Source organism: Eurosta solidaginis, chromosome 2 (assembly GCF_040869045.1).
Source record: "Eurosta solidaginis isolate ZX-2024a chromosome 2, ASM4086904v1, whole genome shotgun sequence".
Classification (NCBI taxonomy): Eukaryota; Metazoa; Arthropoda; class Insecta; order Diptera; family Tephritidae; genus Eurosta; species Eurosta solidaginis.
Window position 1 is genome coordinate 184,587,869 of NC_090320.1, and position 18,412 is coordinate 184,606,280.

Sequence of the window (18,412 nt, forward strand, 5' to 3'; positions counted from 1 at the left end):
TACAGTCAAGTATATTTTTCGAGGTTCCGCCCGAGTTGTCGAAACTCTATCGAGTCTCGGAATTCCCGCTTGTGGTCGAGAAGAAATTGTAAGTTCTAATAATAAATAAATGAGTTTTTCATAAACGAGTGAGTAGAAACAGGAATAATATCCGCTATTAGTGAGCCAATACAGGCTATTATCATCAAGTCAAATGGGAATAGGGTTAAGCCTTGGAGATAGATATGAAAATGTTTACTTATGTATGTAACTGTGTTGGTGAAACCGTGAAAGTGACAACCATATAAATAAGCCAGAATGGAAGGGTTGATATGTAAGTATGTAAATGTTTCGCTTGTTTAGCTTATTGGGTACTACTGTTTACTAAAGTATATTCATGCTGTTGCTGTTGCTATCAAAGGCTCAGGTAAATGGTGTGTATTTCAATTTTCTTTTAATAAATTACCCGCAATAATAAAAAGCAAGACTATAATTTGTTTGTTCGTCATCCTGCTGCTTTAACAAATGTTAGTAAGTAGGTATCTGTTACTTTTTCCTCTATAATTGCGCAGTGACTTTAGTTGTCACATTTATTGTTGTCATTGAAATTTTCTATGTAATGGCCTGGTTTATACCTTTGTATTGAGTTTATCTGTGGTTGTTGTTATCTAATGTGCCCATTTATCGTTTAGGTTTTAGTTGAGCACGTCCTTTTACGTCTTTGTCATAGCCAAAAGCCGTTTAGTTAGAAAGTCATCCAGTCAGTGAGTAAGTCAACTAACCACCCTCTCTGGCAACGCAAAAATAATAACGGTAAAAAAATGCGCAAACACAACAGTTGACATTGTTACTGTGTTATGAACATCGTTTACCTCAGCAAAAGCTATCAAAGGAGAGGAAATATTTTCGAAAAAGCCGCTTATAGCTCCTACACTGTCAGCTTATAATAATAATTTCACCCACTTCTATCCTATATTTTGATACATATGTAGGTACATACATTTGTACCTAGTTATTTTTTATGGTTCAGTGAAAAATTCTCTACTTCCTATATTTTTATTTTAGTCATCACAATACTCATAAAGCTCCTTAAAAATTATGTCTTGGCCATATGTACATTTACATACATATGTATATTCACAAATACCTTATCAGAAATTCCTTAAATTTGAAAAAAAGTACATATTGTAACGAATTTACTGAAATTCCTCTTATTTGCAACCTTCTACTAACGTTCGAATCAATAATGCAAAATGACCTTTATTAAAGTACTTCACAATAACACTTATACTTCGCAACTGATAGCTTGCTTAAATCAAACTGATTTGTCGTGCCTCAACTGTTGCTGCTTGTTTTCCTCGTTGGCATATTTCTAGGCGCTTCTATTTCTAGAATTTACTAGTTAGCTTCTCATATGCGCTTGTATATGCGAGTGATACTTGCACAAATTATTGCCTACTTTTGGGAGCATCTCAGATATATGCATGTGTTTGTGCGTTTCTCACCGCTGCTTGTATGGACATACATATTGTTACGAATGTTGGAGGCACTAAGTGGTACAACCATCTCTAGGCCGATGCTAAGCAGTGACGTGAATTCACATCAATAATTCAATCATTGGGTGGGTGGGGCCGTGTGTAGAAGTCCACGAAAGTGGGGAAAGCTTCTGACCGCCATTCACCTGGGAATGGCTAGAGCGATTCTTTTGCATGCGGTTCAAGCAGCTCACTACTGCCGGTCGCTTGCGGCCAAGTATCCTCTGGGTAGCCGCTAAACACCCGTTTAGCGGTGAGCTAATGTGAGAAGGCGACAACCTGGCTAGGCCACTCTGACATAATCGGTTTAAGGGCTAGCCGGGGGAGATTTCATCGGCAGCGTCTGTACACCTCTAGGTGCGGCTGCAAGCGGGCGTCTGTATTGGAGCAAGCGGCTCGCTATATAAACGTGCCAAGTAATATTTTCACCCCCGCTGAGCGGGTTGTGCGCTGGGCTTGGGACCCGCCACGTAAAACCATACTCCAATGAAATATAACAACAAGCCTCGGATAAATACACTCTCTATTGATGACGACCATGGCAAACGTTTGAAGGACAATGAATTGAGGGCATGCACCTGGAACGTCCGCTCACTGAATGGGATTGGTGCAGATGCCCGGCTGGTTGATGTCCTCGTCAAAGCAAAATCTGACATCACCGCCATCCAAGAAATTCGTTGGACGAAGCAAGGAAGAAAAAAGATCAAAAATTGTGACATATATTGGAGTGGCCATGCGAATAAGCGCAGTTACGGCGTCGGATTCGTGGTGGGAGAGAGACTTTGTCGCCAAGTTCTGGCGTTCACGCCTGTGGACGAGCGTCTCGCCGCTATTCGAATAAAAGCAAAATTTTTTAATATATCATTCATCTGCACCCATGCGCCGACAGAGGAGAAAGACGATGAGGTGAAAGACACTTTTTATGAACAATTAGAACGCACATACGAGCGCTGCCCCCGTCATGATATAAAAGTCGTGCTTGGCGACTTTAACGCCAGGGTGGGCAAAGAAGGTGTTTTTGGCCCTACAGTCGGAAAGTTCAGCCTACACAATGAAACTTCTCCTAACGGACTGAGGCTGATTGACTTTGCCGGTGCTCGAAACATGGTCATATCAAGCACGAGGTTCATGCATAAAAAGATACATCAAGCTACATGGCTGTCTCCTGATCGAAATACTCGCAATCAGATCGATCACGTTGTGATAGACGGACGGCATGCCTCCAGTGTTTTAGATGTGCGAACGATCCGAGGACCTAACATCGATTCGGACCATTATCTCGTTGCAGCCAAAATACGCACCCGCCTCAACGCGGCTAAAAACAAGGAACAAAAAACACAAGGAAAGCTAGACGTCGAAAAGCTTCAATCACAACAGACTGCCAATGATTTCGCAACTCGACTCTCACACCTGCTCTCTGAGGGCACAACTCATCCTGAAGGAATACAGGAGCAGTGGGAGCATATCTCCAAAGCACTTCATACTGCCGCCGAGGAAAAAATTGGGTACCTGCGGCCACGAAAAAACAACTGGTATGATGAAGAATGCCGCGTTGCAACCGAAAGAAAAGACGCTGCCTACAGGGCTACGTTAAAAGCGAGCGCGACAAGAGGAGTGTGTGAACGCTATCGTGAGTTGAAAAGGGAAGCGAGACGCCTTTTCAGGAAGAAAAAAGCAGAAGCAGAAAGGCGTGAGTGCGAGGAGCTTGAGCTGCTAGCCACCAGGAATAACGCCCGAAAATTCTACCAAAAAATACGGCGACAGACGGAAGGTTTTAAGACCGGGGCAAACTCCTGTAGGAATGAAAACGGCGACCTTGTAACTGATGTCCAGAGAGTGCTTAGATTATGGAGGGAACACTTCTCTGTCCTCCTAAATGGAGGCAGCAATTCACCGCGCAGAGATGAAGAACCCGATCCCGCAATCGATGACGATGGAATATATGTCCCCCCGCCCGATTATGACGAAGTTAGAATAGCAATAACCAGATTGAAAAACAACAAGGCCGTGGGCGCTGATGGATTGCCTGCGGAGCTATTCAAGTTCGGCGGCGAGGAGTTGGTAAGGCGCATGCAGCAGCTTCTTAGCAAAATATGGGCGGACGAAAGCATGCCCGACGGTTGGAATCTAAGTGTTCTTTGCCCAGTCCACAAGAAGGGGGATACTGCAAAATGCACCAACTATCGTGGAATCAGCCTTCTTAATATCGCATATAAGGTCCTTTCAAGTGTATTGTGCGAAAGATTGAAGCCCACCGTGAACCGGCTGATTGGACCTTATCAGTGCGGCTTCAGACCTGGTAAATCTACCATCGACCAGATTTTCACAATGCGCCAAATCTTGGAAAAAACCCGTGAAAAGAGAATCGACACACATCACCTCTTCGTCGACTTTAAAGCCGCCTTCGACAGCACGAAAAGGAGCTGCCTATATGCCGCTTTGTCTGAATTTGGTTTCCCCGCAAAACTTATACGGCTGTGCAAAATGACGTTGAGCAACACCATCAGCTCAGTCAGAATTGGGAAGGACCTCTCCGAGCCGTTCGAAACTAAACGAGGTTTCAGACAGGGTGACCCCCTATCGTGCGATTTCTTTAATTTGATGCTGGAGAAAATTATACTAGCTGCAGAACTTAACCGCACTGGAACAATATACTATAAAAGCGTGCAATTACTGGCATATGCTGATGACATTGATATCATCGGCCTAAACACCCGCGCTGTTAGTTCTGCTTACTCCAAGCTGGAAAAAGAAGCGGTAAAGATGGGTTTGATGGTGAATGAGGACAAAACGAAGTACCTGCTGTCATCGAGCAAAGAGTCAGCGCATATGCGCCTTGGCAACCACGCTACTGTTGGCAGCCATAATTTCGAAATAGTAAAAGACTTCGTTTATTTGGGAACCAGCATCAACACTAGCAACAACATCAGCACTGAAATCCAGCGAAGAATCAATCTTGCCAATAAATGCTACTTTGGACTAGGTAGGCAATTGAAAAGTAAAGTCCTCTCTCGGCGAACGAAAATCATACTCTACAAGTCACTTATCGTACCCGTCCTGCTATATGGGGCAGAAGCATGGACCATGACAACAGCAGATGAAGCGGCTTTGGGAGTGTTCGAGAGAAAAGTTCTTCGAAAGATTTATGGACCTCTACGCGTTGGCGATGGCGAGTACCGAAGAAGATTTAATGATGAGCTGTACGAGCTATACGCAGACATCAACATAGTTCAGCGAATTAAAACGCAGCGGCTGCGCTGGCTAGGCCATGTTATGCGAATGAAAGATGATGCTCCGGCCAAGAAAGTGTTTCTATCGGAACCCGCCTATGGAAGCAGAGGTAGAGGGCGGCCCCCAATCCGTTGGAAGGCCAAGGTGGAAAACGATTTAAACTCCCTTGGTGTAACCAATTGGCGCCGGTTGGCGGAGCGAAGGAGCGACTGGCGCGCCTTGTTGGACGGCCATAACCGTTTAGACGGTTAAGCGCCAATTAAGTAAGTAAGTAAGTAATTCAATCATTATATCTACACATACGCGTGCACGAGGCGGAGAAGCAACGCACAAGCACATGCAGATATCTTATCTGAAATGCTCCTAAAGGTATGCAGTTGTGATTGTGGAAGTGTCGCTCACACATACAAGCGCATGGGGTATGACAGAAGCTATAAAAATTATACACCTGTAGTTGTAGCTGCGAAATTTATAACTAACGAGTAAGTTCTGGAATTAGAAAAGCCTAGAAATATGCAACAAGGAGGTCGGATGGCATAAAAGGGCGACAACAGTGGAGGCGAGAAATCAGTTTCATTTGAGCTATCAATCAGTTTGGTTGTTAAGCAAGCTAGTTGCAAAGTATAAGTGTTATTGTGAAGTAATTTAATAAAGGACATTTTTCCATTATTCAATATTGGAGTTATTTATTCAACAGTTTAGTGATTCGAACTTAGCAGAAGGCAAATAAGAGGATTTGCAAGTAAATTCGTTACAATTGGTGTCAGAAGAGGAATTGTTGAATAAATTCCAGAGGACAACAAGGACATGGCGAAGTTCAGTGAATTGAAGATCCAGCAACTGAAGAAGGAGTTGGAGAACCGTGGATTGAATACAAGCGGCGTTAAACTCGAACTTCAGGCACGGCTACGAGAGGCAATGGAAGCAGAAGGAATTGATATGGAAGAGTATGACTCATCTTGATGGCGAGGAAATAACAAAAATGGAAGAAACACCGCAGACAATTGCGAACACAGACCTGAACATGATATCTCTGCAATATCGGGACAAATGTCCGAAATATCATCACAAATATCTACCAACGTCATCACAATTGGAATCGCAGGAGACACGCATAACATCGAAGATTCAAATACAAGAAACAAATATCTCAGAAATGTCGTCAGAAATAACATCTAAAATTGAAGCACAAGAGGCACGTATATCAGAAATGTCGACACAAATATCAGCACAGGTATCATCGCAGATCTCTGCACAACTAGAATCGCGTATGGAAGAGAAACTAACGCAGTTTCAGGAAGGGTTCAGTGGTCGACAAGATAAAATGGAGGCCGAGATAGATGCTTTAAAATATCGTATGGAGCAGTTACAACTAAATCGCCCAGCTGTTTCAGCAAGCAATCCAAAGGTAAAAACACCATCCTTTGACGGTTCTGTTTCTTTCCAGGTCTTTAAGCTACAGTTTGAGAAGACCGCAGCAGTGAACAACTGGAATGCGGAATATAAAGTTGCTGCACTCTTCGTAGCATTGAAAGGACCAGCTGCCGAAATCTAACAGACTATTCCAGAGTACGAGCGGAACAGTTATGAAGCATTGATGGCCGCTGTCGAGAGACGTTACGGAAGCGAGCATAGGAAACAGATATTCCAAATTGAGTTGCAACACCGCTGCCAAAAAACTAACGAGACTTTGCAGGAGTTTGCCTCGGACATTGGAAGATTGGCTCATCTTGAAAATGCGGACGCACCCGTGGAATACACTGAAAGGGTAAAGATTCAGAGCTTTGAAAATGGCATACGGGACGTCGAAACAAAGCGAGCTACATACGCAAACCCAAAGCCAACATTCGCAGAAACGGTGTCACAAGCTCTGATTCAGGAAACAGCGTCGCTTCTGTGAAAGCCAGTTTTCAAAGCACGTCGTGTGGAAGTAGAAAGGCCAGAGTGGGTAGACGCAATATTGGGGGTGCTGAAAGGGAGGCAAAAGCGGAGTGGAAGAATTATCAAATGCTTCAAATGCGGGAAGTCCGGTCACATTGCACGTCATTGCGATCTTGGTCCTAATAGTTCCAACAATGTGGGTGGCCGTAAACGCAAAGCTGGGGGGGATGAGCAAGAGCGAGTAAGATGTAGAGATCGAGAGCTATCTCCAGCTATTGAATGTCCTGTGATATCTGTGTAGCAAATTGGAAGGAAATCAAGCAGTCTTACCGTCAGAGGAAATGTGGATGGCAAAGAACGTGTACTGACTGTAGATACGGGCGCATCTCATTCCTTGATTCGATCTGATTTGGTCAACAGGAGAGTAAAGCCATTACCTGGAGCAAGGTTATGTACGGTCACTGGCGAATATAAACAAGTCCTGGGAGAAGTGATCTGTGAAGTCTTAATTGGGAAGGTCATGGTTCTACACAAATTCGTTGTGGCAGAGATCGTTGATGAAGTCATATTGGGAGTGGAATTTTTAGTTGACCATGACATCAGGATCGACATGCGGAGAAAGATTATGCGCTATAAAAACAAGGATGTGCCAATTAACTTCAGTTTGGAGAAAGGGTTCAGCAGTCAGCGAGTGCTGGTGGAGGAGATTCGACAGAGAACACAAAAGTCAAGGAAAGTAGATCGGGCAAAGGTTGATGGAACGAATGGGCCAAACAAATCAAAACCGAAGGAACCTGCGAGAGATACACTGGCATTGAAAACTAATGGACGCAGTAAAATGAACGAAAGAATGCAAGGGTGGTTTCAAGCCAGGGCGCGCTACTTTTGGGAAACGTCGGAACGATACTGATTATGTGAAGCCGATCCGTCAATGATCCAGGATAATGAATAGTAAGATGAAACGCAGGTACGATGAGGACAATAATTCGGAAGATTTCTTGGAGGGAGATTTGGTACTGTTATACAACCCCCACTGGCGGAAAGGTGTTCCATCCAAATTTTGATGCAGTTGGGAAGGCCCGTGCAGAGTTGTGAAGAGGATCAGTAATGTCATCTACCGCATACAAACCATTGGGAAACCACGGAATAGAAAGGTGGTTCATTTGGAGATGCTGGCAGCGTTTAGATCGAGAGATTTGTCTGATCGGGACGATCAGACTTGGGTGGAGGGCACTGTGTAAAGGGATACTTTCATCTCTAAGCCAGTACTAAGCAGTGACTTGCATGCATATCAATAAATCAATCATTATGTCCATACATATTGTAACGAATTTACTCTTATTTGCCCTTCTGCTAAGTTCGAATCACTAAACTGTTGAATAAATAACTCCAATATTGAATAATGGAAAAATGGCCTTTATTAAAGTACTTCCCAATAACACTTATACTTTGCAACTAGCTTGCTTAACAACCAAACTGATTGATGGCTGAAATGAAACTGATTTCTCGTCTCCACTGTTGTCGCCCTTTTATACTATCCGACCTCCTTGTTGCATATTTCTAAGCTTTTATAGTTCCAGAACTTACTAGTTAGTTATAAATTTCTCAGCTACAACTATAGATGTATAATTTTTATAGCTTCTCTCATACCCCATGGGCTTGTATGTGTGAGCGACACTTCCCCAATCACAATTGCATACATTTAGTAGCGTTTCAGATAAGATATCTGCATGCGCTTGTGCGTTGCTTCTCCGCCTCGTGCACGCGTATGTGTAGACATAATGATTGAATTATTGATGTGAATTCACGTCACTGCTTAGCATCGGCCTAGAGATGGATGTACCCCTTAGTGCCTCCAACATTCGTAACAATATGTATGTCCATACAAGCAGCGGAGAGCAACGCACAAACACATGCATATATCTGAGATGCTCCCAAAAGTAAGCAATAATTTGTGCAAGTATCACTCGCATATACAAGCGCATATGAGAAGCTATAAACGTAGTTATAGCTGGTAATTTTATAGTTGGTAACTAACTAGTAAATTCTAGAAATAGAAGCTTTGTTAATAAGACCACCCATGCTGTTGCAACCACTACGATCAAGATCGCAATGACGTGCAATGTGACCGGGCTTCCCGCATTTAAAGGATTTGATACCTCTTTCACTCCGCTTTTGCGATCCTTTCAGCGCCTCCAATAGTGTGTTCACCCAGTCTGGCCTTTCTACCGCCAGACTGCGTGCTTTAACGCTGGCTTAAACAGAAGCGATGCTGTTTCCTGAATCAGAGCATGTGATACCGTTTCTGTGAATGTAGGTTTTGGGTTTGCGTATGTCTCTCGCTTCGTTTCGATATCCCGTATTCCATTAATAAAGCTCTGGATTTTTACCCTTTCGGTGTATTCCACGGGTGCGTCCGCATTCGCTAAATGTGCCAGTCTTTCAACATCCGACGCAAACTCTTGCAATGTTTCACCAGGCCTCTGGAAGCGGTTCAGTAACTCCATTTGGTATATCTGTCTACTAAACTCGGTTTCGTATCGTCTCTCTAGAGCGCTTCATAATAGTTCTGTTCGCCCTCTGGAATGGTTTGTAAGATCTCAGCTGCAGGCCCTTTCAATGCCATGAACAGGGCAGCAACTTTATTTTCAGTATTCCAGATGTTCACTGCTAATGTCTTCTCAAATTGAAGCTTAAAGACCTGGAAAGGAGCAGATCCGTCAAAAGATGGTGCATTTACCTTTGGATTACTCGCTGAAGCAGCCGGGCGCTTTATTTGCAAATCCTGTATACGACCTCTCAAAGCTTCTATCTCGGCATCAATTTTGTCCTCGAGCTGTACAATTTTTGTATCCTGTGCTTCCAGCTTTGATTTTACCCTTGCTTCCTGTACTTCTAGCTGCGAAGACATTTGTGCCACTTGCAATGATAAGCGCTCCTCTTGTGCTTCCATTTTAGATGTAATCTGTGTCCACATTTCTGAGATACTCGTTTCTTGTGCTTCAATCTTCGATGTTATTTCTGAAGACATGTCTCCTGTGATTCCATCTTGGATGCCATATATGTCTTCTGTTCTTCCAGCTGTGACGTTATATATGTCTTTTGTTCTGCCAGTTGAGATGTTATATTTGTCTTTTGTTCTTCCCGTTGAGATGACACTGTCGATGTTTCAGCAGATATTGCAGCCAAACTCATGTTCAAGTCCGTGCTGGTAACTGCGATGTTTCGTTTTTCTCTTCAATTTTTGTTGTTGATTCTTCCACATCAGGATAAAAGACATACTCGTCCACATTAATACCTTCCAACTCTATTGCCTCTCGTAGTCGTGCCTGAAGTTCGAGTTTATTGCCGGTTGTATTCAATCCACGGCTCTCCAACTCCTTCTTGAATTGCTGGATCTTTAATTCACTCCACTTTGCCATGTCTAAGTTGTATTCGAAGTCTTCCGAATTTATTCCACAATTCCTCTTCTGACACCAATTGTAACGAATTTACTGAAATTCCTCTTATTTGCAACCTTCTACAATCGTTGGAATCACTAAAATATTGAATAAATAACTCCACTATTCAATAATGCAAAATGTTTAATAAAGACCAGTACTTCACAATAACACTTATACCTCGCAACTGATAGCTTCCTTAAATCAAACTTATTTGTCGTGCCTCAATTGTTGCTGCTTTTATACTGTTTGGTTTCCTCGTTGGCATATTTCTAGGCGCTTCTATTTCTAGAATTTACTAGTTAGTTACCAGCTATAACTACGTTTATAGCTTCTCATATGCACGTGTATATGTGAGTGATACTTGCACAAATAATTGCCTACTTTTCCTACTTTTCGGAGTATATCAGATATATGCATGTGTTTGTGCGTTGCTCTCCGCTGCTTGTAGGGACATATGTATAGACATAATGATCGATTTATTGATGTGCATACAATTCACTGCTTAGTATTGGCTTAGAGATGATAGTATCTCTTAGTGTTGCTAATATTCGTCACAATATGTACATATATGAAAGGCCGGCAAAAAAAGGGGATTTATATTACCACACGGAAAACAATGGGCTCACGCCTCGGGCACAAGAAACTTCAAATCTTAGAAGCGAGTTTTTTCATTTAGAAGGAAGTTTTTCTAAGCGGGGTCGCCTCTCGGCAATGATTTGGCAAGCACTCCAAGTGTATTTCAGCCATGAAAAGCTTCTCAATTCGGAGTAACGGTTAGGAATAAATTAAATAAGATTATCCAGCCTCATCTAACTTATCCTTTTATTTTTACCCACGGTGGTACTTACCGTGTAGATTATTTCCCTGGCATATTTTACATCAAAATCGATATCAAGACATTTTCCCATAGCAGGTTTCGAAGTAGCGGTCTCTATCTTTGCAAACATGAAAATTGTTCACCTAATTTGATCTCCTTCATTCTAATTCCATATTCTATCTCCCACAGGAGCTGGTATACTTCAAAAAGCCAATCTAATAGCGCTTTCTTTTCTACACGAAAATTTCGCCTTCACGCCAACTCTTCAAAAAGTTGTGTTCTGTTGTAAAATCAGCGTAGCCTTAATAGAGGGCATCATTATCTTTTCTCAACAACATACCCCTAAAAATGGCCAAAAATGCAACATTACTTGCCCTCGCTGCCATTGACGGTGCAGAGAACAGCTCTGTCAATCAGCTGATGAATCACATTGACAAATGAACACAGTATACTATCTGTCACTTTCTAGCAAACATAAATCACCTACGATAAAACAGCTCCGATAAATCATGCACAATTTTGATATTTCATTTTGGCGGCAGTTTTATTTTTTCAAGACACATTTTTGTTAACAAAGTTATATATTTTGCAAATATGTACATATTTCAATTGCATTTTCCTTATTAATTATAGAAGGACGAGGAGATGGATAAACGCCTCACATGTTTTGTATACAGCGCCGTCGACGATCTGTTGAAGTCAACGTATTCCTCATCAGACGACGAGGAGCTGACTCTAGTTTTGCACCCAACTAATATGTATTTGCGCGTAATGGATTTTGTGGAAGGCGTAGTCAATTTGTACACTAACCTCGAGGTAAATTTTTGGGAAGGATGCAATTACCTTTAGTGCAATATGTATCTTTATAAATCTCTGGCCAATAGCACCAGTATTTTTCATTTATGCATTCCTAGTTCAAAAAACATTTTGGAGTTGAACGTGACAGTGCGGAGTATTTAATTTCTAAATACTCTATCAGCTCATATTATGCAAAGGGGAGTTATAAAGGAGGAAGACCACAATTAGCGCCAAACACACATGTGCTATTATTTTTATGGTAATTCATATTTATTATATTAATAGCTAAGGTATTTCTAAATAAATATTTATAAATATATAATTGGACATGGGATAAACATAAGTTTGCGAGATGGACTCCTTTTTTATTTTAGGTTTTGCAGCAACAACACCACTATTCGAGAAGTTAGTAACTTATTTAATATTTCATATTCTTTTGCTCATTACTTGATAAAAAACGTTACATCGTTTCTCGTTGAGCTTTCGCGGAATTATTATAGCTCTATTATAATTAGGTTAGGTAATGTAGAACGATATGGTAACATCAATGCATTCGATATATTTTGATCATCTTTATGTGAATGTCTAAGTGTCAGCATTAATTGATTCTTTGAACATGAGCGTGCATATTTATTAATATCAAATAAAGATATACCATATTTAAACACAATAGGAATGTTATAAAATTTCCGCAAAGTGAATATGAAAAAGAGTGTACAGCAAAAGACTTTGAAGCGATAGTAGGATTTCCTAACGTATTAGGCTGTATTGACGTGACCTATATTTCGATAAGGGCGCCAAAACTAAAAATTCGTTCAACATACATTAACAGGCATGATACCATTTCCGTGACTATGCAGGGCATATGCGATGCAAATTTAAAATTTTTAGAGGTGTTCACTGGTGTACGGAGCAGAGTCCATGACTCGCGTGTTCTTAGTTTATCGTTTATAAGTAAACAGCTACCAAATTTATGTTTGCCGAAATATCACCTGTTGGGCGATTCTGCATATCCGATAAGAAACTACTTGTTGTCACGCTACAGAGATTACGGGAACTTAATGCAACAAGAAAAAACCTATAATCTCAAATTTTGTCAAACTCAAGTACGAATCGAAAACGCGTATGGTTTGTTAAAGTGCCGCTTAAGCCAACTCATACGATTAGATTTCCATGAAGCTGAACTACTGCAAACTTTATATTAGCGTGCTGCGTACTTCATAATATTTGCATAGACAAAAAAATATAATAGCAGCAGTAGAGTATTATGTTCCACCTGTTACTGTTGACGAACATTTTCTTCCTGAAACTATCGACCCAGTCCTCGCTGAGCTTGAAAAATAAAGAGAAATCAAATCAAATAACTTTTTTTTAAACAATTCCTGTTAACGCTCCACTTTTTTATGATGAAATGAATGAATTATTACTATCCTGAATATAATTAAACAAACGACGAGTACAACTCAACCAACAACAAATATAGATAGCTTTTGCCCGCTACCGCCAGCGAAATATCGAACCACAAAAAACTAGTAAGCGTCCAGTACCAGCAGCACTAAGAGTTAAATCGTGGAAACAGAATTAGAATTACCGCCATTGGAACTGATACCAACACGACCTGCGCGCCAACATCAATTGGATGAGGGTGAGCTAAAAATTTGCTAACTTGTATTTGTAGTCCTATACTTCTGATATTTAAATTTTTACAGACGATGGATTGTGGGCTCTTAAGTCTATTCGATCTCGATGAGGAGACTCATGATTCAATGCAAAAATAACAGCGTAAACCGCCGTAAAAAAAAGAAATACCGAAAATCATCTAGCAAATCAGACGGCGGTAAAAATAAGAGACAAAGTGAGTGCGGAAATTGTAGCAGTAGTGAAGGAGAACTAGATTCTCTCAATAATAAAAGAACTATTGATTTTGATCAAGGAATTTTACCACCTGAACGACAATTGGGAAATATAAAATTTAAACTAAAACTAATTAGTACGTCAAAACATCGCTTTGAACACCTTGTCACTCAAATGAAAAGCAACCTTTGGAACAAGAGTCAAGTGAATTTCACATAGACGGAATTTTTCGTGTAAATGAAGTTGGTCCTGTTTTTCACGAAGTCCCAGAAACCCACTATTTATATGCAGTATTTGTAGAAATATAATGATGGATATTTGATCGTTACTTTTCATAATGCAGTTTTTGTATGCATGCTTTAATCGAGTATCAATTTTCAAATGATATTAGCGCTCAACAGTAAGAATGCTCATGCAAATCAGTCCAATGCTCAGAAATATTTGCGCTGTTGATAACATATTGAATCAAACCTTACTTTATTGAATAAAGTTTATTCAGAATCTTCACTCTCCTCTACACATTTTTCACCACTTTCTACTGGGCATTTGTCATCTCTGTAGAAACTGCAATGCACATATTCAATTACAGTAGAATCGCGAGAAAGTTAATCGCCAGTGTTCGGACCACGCAAACTCGAAAAAAGGCGGTAGTTTTTTTATAGAAATTTTTTGAAGAAACCTTTTTGCTTTTTCACAATTTTTTTGGAAGAGAAACAATATTATTTGTAGAAGAATAGTTTCATAAAACTCAAAATAACACCTAGCGATGCTTTGATCACCATTGATTGAAAAGATAATAAGAAGCGATGAGCTATTAAGAGCATCAAAGAATATTTTTGCAAGCTGCCAAAACTTCAAGAACAGGTCTTCGATGATACAAATGTAGAAAACGGAAGTACTGTTCCACTCTTAACTCATACTGATCGCGACGCTAATACATTGCTGGTTGATAATAATAATGAGAAAACGTTGCATTCAACATCTATGAATAATGAAACGGGTTCGAATGTACCTATATCACTTTCACAAAATTCTATTGTTGAAAAATACGACATAGGTAATTTTGTGAGAAAAAACATTTATTAGATGATTATACGAAGTACAACTTATTAAAATATCCTTGGGTACCACCGAAGGACTATATCTTCCCTTTTTCGAGTCATAGTAAAAAAGGAAAAATAGTAAAGCGATACTTTAAAGATCATTTTTTAACTGAATATGAGTGGTTTGTTTATTCTGAACAAAAAAAGGATGTTTGTGTAAATATTGTTTCTTATTTGCAAGTGATACTGGTGACTCGAAATCGAATGTTCCTCTCAATGCACTTGTCAAAGTTCCTGTGACATCGTTTGCAAAGTTGTCCGGTAAAGAAGGTATACTAAATAACCACGCTATTAACAAATATCACTCTAAGTCAGCCCTTTTTAATCAAGATTTCATAAATACTTATAAAAATTCAGATTATTATTACAACTATTATTCTTTGTGGGCGACAGAATTTAGCATTAAGAGGCAATAGAGATGACGGTAAACTAAACTTTTCTGAATCAGCAACAAACGAGGGTAATTTTAGGGCAATTTTGAAATTTTCAGTCGCTGCAGGTCATAAAGAGCTTGAAGAACTTTTAAATTCTACACATCCAAGAGCTACTTATATAAGCAACACGACTCAAAACGATCTTATGCAATGCTGCAAAGATGAAATTCAATCTATTTTGATAGAGAGGGTTAAAAAAGCTAGATTTTTTGCAATTATTTTCGATGAAACTACTGATTGTAGTCATACTGAGCAACTCAGCCTTTGTTTGCGGTATTTATATGATGGAAATATAAGAGAAGATTTTGTAACTTTTCTTGATGCGTACGATTCGATCCGAGAAGATGTTATAAATGGAGAAAAAATATTGACAGGTGTAGCCTTGCCACAAACAGTGATCGATATTTTTAATAATTTAGGAATACCCTTCGAAGATTGCGTTGGAATTGGAACGGAGGGATGTTCTGTAATTACATCAGAAGTTAAGGCAGCTGTGCAGGAACTTATTCAAATATCTACCAAAACTAATCATTGTCCGTGTTTCAACCATTGTCTTAATAACTCGCTTGCGAAAACGTCGAAAATTCTTCAAACAAAGGATTGTATTGCGTTCATGAAAAAAATTATCAGTTTTCCAAATCAGTCTCCGAAACGTACCATAGTTTTCAAAAAACATCTGCAGGAATCATTAAGTGGACTATGTGAAACGCGCTGGTCTGAAAAACATGATGGTATAATGCAGTTTGAAGAAAACATCACAAAAATTGTTGCTTCGTTTCAAGAAATTTCTATTTGGCAAGATTCAACAACAAGTGCTGAGGCCCGTTCTATGTTGAAATCTATTTGCGAGACAAAGTTCGTGATTTCAATGATTTGTTTGAGCAATGTACTTTCTGTTACATGACCACTAAGCTTACTTTTGCAAACACCGTCAATAGATTTGAATCAAGCTTCTGAAGCATTGAGTGACACTTTGCGAACATTAAAAAACCATAGAGTTGAAGCAGAAGGTCGTTTCTCGGGACGTTACAAAAAATAGTTGCCTTAGCAGATGAGTTGAAGTTTGATATTGTCCTCCCACGAATTACTAAAAAGCAAATACATCGAGCGAATTACACTTCATCAGACGCTGAAGAGTATTATCGAAAAGCAATTTATATACCTCTTCTTGATCATATTATTCTTGATTTAAAAGGTAGATTACCTGAAAATACAACGCAAGTTTTTAATCTTAATTTGCTACTCCCATCGCAAATCATCAAAAATAATACACTGCAAAAAAGAATTTGTCTAAAGAGCTTGTCCAAAATCTTGGTAAACGATACGCATCTCTTATCGGAGGAAATAAAATTAATCTAGATGGAGAGTACGAAGTGTGGTCAGAACGCTGGTCTGATAAGCAACACAAAAAATCAATTCCACTATCAGCTGAAAAAGTTTTAAATGATTCCAATGAATATGCATTTCCATCAATAAATGCTCTTATTAAAATTCTGGCCACGCTTCCAGCTAGCAATGCTTGTGCTGAAAGGAGTTTTTAGACACTTCGCCTTTTGAAAACGTGGTTACGGTCCACAATGTCCCAGAACAGACTCACTGGTCTTGCACTTTTAAATACCCATTTCGATATTGAGATTGATATTGATCACATAATTGAAAGATATCGCCCGTTCCAAAGTAAACAGATGTAACTCGAAATTTTCATTTTTTTTATATATTCTGATACATTTTGATAACTGGGAGAGGCCATTATAACAATGGCGGAAACAGATTCCTTTGCATCTTTGTATTATAAATTTTCGCAGCTAACTTGTTAATTGTAAACTGATCGAATTCGACTTTACTCCGGCTATGCTCTTTGAATATGCTTTGATTTTTTAATGTAAAGTGAATCAAGTCGAAATAAATCTTTAGTTTTCGATAATTTATGGTATAATAAAGTAAACTTTGTATTATACTTCAAAATTTTTCAACATTCATAGCTAAATGCTAAGAAATTCAAAACTTAATAACATCAAGAATTATTTAAATCCGTATCCAGCTTTTTAACATTGGGAAGAGGTAAATACAGACAAATCCATAATTTTTAAATAATTATGGTGCTTTATTTCAATTAATTAATTTTATTTATTATAATTTTATAACTGAAAATATAGAAGTTGAAGTAATGGACGCTCAGCATATTAAAAGCTTCGTTCCTCAATATGAGGTTGATAGTAGCTTATCAGAAAATGAGGAAGATCCTAAAGAAATCACAGAAGTTTTTAATATCCCTTCTTTATCTAGTACCGCATCTTCTGAAGTTATTACTCCGCGTGAAATTAATTATAGAAATGATAACGTAAGTACTTTTATACGATTTACATAATGCTGTTTCTATTGTACAACAGCGTACTTTAAGAACTCAAATGCTCGACCTACACATCAAAAAAGGTCGATTTTAAAATTCCAAACGTCTCCTGTATACACAGATGAAAGTGATGCCGATCTCAGCGATGCAGATCCAACTTTACAAAGCGCGTTTCGTAGAAATAACTATCTGTTTTATCAATCTTCTTCTTCAGTGAGTTCAGATGAAGAGTCATTTGCTTCAACTCAAAAAAAAACCAAACGTATATCTCAGCCCTTAAATTGGAAACAGAATAAAATGAAAAGCTATCGTAACAGAAGTAAATCTTATGTATCCAGAGCTCAAAAAATCGTCCCGGCACGTTGCCTTAAAACACCATGTAATCAAAAATGTAAATTTAAATGTTCTGAAAAAATTAGCATCGAAGATAGGTACGAAATTTTCTGGAAATTTTGGGATTTGGGTGACTTATTGAAGCAACTTATTTGCTTTCGTGCATGATCGACGTTAGCCCAAAATATAAGTATTCAAATGCCAATCAGCCAAGACAAAACAATAAAGCATTTTATTTCCTAGTAGATAATAAGAACATAAGAGTATGCAAAACATTCCTTAAATCAAGTTTAGATATTTTAGAACGTATGATTTATACAGTTCAAGCAAAGTCGATGGAGCACGCATTGGATCTACAAGATTTACGAGGAAAGAGGAGAACCCTCAACTGAGGATATAAAAGCGCATATAAATTCAATTCCTCGGATTGAAGCGCATTACGTCAGGGCCTCCTCGTCTAAAGAGTACATAGATGGTAGTAAAACTCTACGAGATTTATTTAATGATTTTAGAAGCCAGCAATACGATAATTTAAAAGATCCTGGATCATATCAAAAATACTATGATATATTTAAAACCGAATTCAATATTGGTTTCCATCACCCCAAAAAGGACCAGTGTGACTTTTGCGTGTTTCGAAATAATAGGAAACTT

General features: G+C 39.2%; 1 pseudogene; it reads left to right on the forward strand.

Annotated features, from left to right (window-relative positions):
- The first annotated feature begins 5,694 nt into the window (after positions 1-5,694).
- LOC137241776 (putative nuclease HARBI1) lies at positions 5,695-12,933 on the forward strand (annotated as a pseudogene).
- Positions 12,934-18,412: the final 5,479 nt, after the last annotated feature.